Here is a 1,748-nt window from a genome sequence, read left to right as displayed (position 1 = left end):
TAGTACTCTATTTTATCTTCTCCATTGGCCTCTTAGCTATACCTCTTTTTTTTCAGTAGTTGTCAGGAGCTCAAAATATTCATTGCAATACATTCTACCTTCAAATAATAACATACCACTTCACATGTATAAGAAACTTACAACATTACACTTCCCTTCTATTCTTTGTGTCATTGTCATCATGTTTTACTTCTGGGTATGTTATAAACCCCCAAATAATTTTCACTTTAAACAATTACCTTTTTTAACTCAAAAATTAAAAACTAGAAAACATGTTTATATATTTATCTGAATTTTTACCATCTCATGCTCTTTTCATTTTAACATCTAGAGAACACTCATAAAGAAACAAAATCCTTGCTCAAATAATGTATTTTTCTTCATAATCACCACTATTCTCAAACCTTTGAAAGCTCTGTTAATGATGATTTAAGTTCTCCCACATGGAGTGACTATGGCTGGTAAAAATTGCAGTGAATGAGGGCAGTTTCTTATATTATTTCTTGGCTCTTAGTTTATCATGTAGAAAATGTCTTCCATGAGATATTGCAATAATTACAATCCAGCCTTGGGAAGCAAGCTCAGGGGCTGTGAATGGAATCCACAACTGCTTGAAATCTTGATCTAGACAGACTAAATCTCTTCCCTCAGAGACTTCAAACACTGCAGCCTTCAAATTACATCCAAGAAAAACTTCACCCAAGTAAAATTTCCCCCTCAATATCCTTTCTCTATCCCATCCTATCCTGTAGTTAGGGAAGAATGCAGGGCTAAATCAATATCCTTAGACCTTTCCACTCAGGTGGGATCAGAACCTTTAGTTACTCCATCTGCAACAGAACTTGAAACCACACTTTCAAGAAATAGTATTCACATGTGACCTGGTCCTAGACTTCCAGTAAGAATGACTCAGAGTCTCCCAGCTCTGAAATACTATAGTATTTTTGGTCTTAGGGTATTTTCAGGAAGGTGACAGTGAAGGGTTCTTCAAAGGAGGCCAGAGGATAGAAGACTCAATGAAGGGATAATCTCCATATCAGTGCTACAGAAGTGTTAACATTCATTCATTGCCTTCTCTTTGTTGGGAACTTTACTAAGGCATCACTGCTTTAAGGTAACAGATAAGGACAGAGCTTGAAGGGTCAGCAATTCAGTCAGCCACTGGGTTAGTGAACACGTGAAGTAAGAAGAAAGGCTGGGATGGAGTTTGTAGGGCAGCTGAAGTTCAGATCTCTCCTAAGTCCTCTTCTGTTCAGATATTTTGTCACCTGCAGCAACACACACAGTTACTGTCATTCCTGGGTTCAGTACTGTAAGCCCACACCCATATTCCCCACTCTCTTTATATCTGATCTTTCCAGTTCTCTACACTGTTCAGGTCCCAGGGAGATGGTGGTCATCCCTGCACGTGCCCTGGTCCTCCAAGTGAACAGCACATAGGAGCCAAGGAGTTCCCTAAAGTCATCAAATTTAACCCCCAAACCCCAGCTGACTGAGGGCATCCCACATGCTTCATGTCTCCAAAATATCCTGACAAGGGGAAGGGCCACATTACTGAGGGCAGAGAAGAAACTTAACTCTGGAATGAGACTTGGAATGGACAAACATCCAAACCAGGGCTGGGCGCGGTGGCTCAAGCCTGTAATCCCAGCACTTTGGGAGGCCGAGGCGGGTGGATCACAAGGTCAAGAGATTGAGACCATCCTGGTCAACATGGTGAAACCCCGTCTCTACTAAAAATACAAAAA

General features: G+C 40.7%; 1 protein-coding gene across 1 annotated transcript in view; it reads right to left on the bottom strand.

The window, feature by feature from the left end:
* Positions 1-923: 923 nt before the first annotated feature.
* Positions 924-1,748, bottom strand: part of LOC108300066 (HLA class II histocompatibility antigen, DP alpha 1 chain) — an 8,943-nt gene continuing 8,118 nt past the window's right edge. The window contains exon 5 of the mRNA XM_017522712.1: positions 924-1,268. The gene's annotated coding sequence lies outside the window, so the exon portion shown is untranslated. The remainder of the gene's footprint in view (positions 1,269-1,748) is intronic.

Source organism: Cebus imitator, unplaced genomic scaffold (genome assembly GCF_001604975.1).
Source record: "Cebus imitator isolate Cc_AM_T3 unplaced genomic scaffold, Cebus_imitator-1.0 Scaffold24, whole genome shotgun sequence".
NCBI classification, from domain to species: Eukaryota; Metazoa; Chordata; class Mammalia; order Primates; family Cebidae; genus Cebus; species Cebus imitator.
Note: the sequence above shows the minus strand (reverse complement) of the source record. Positions and strands in the feature narration are given on the sequence as shown.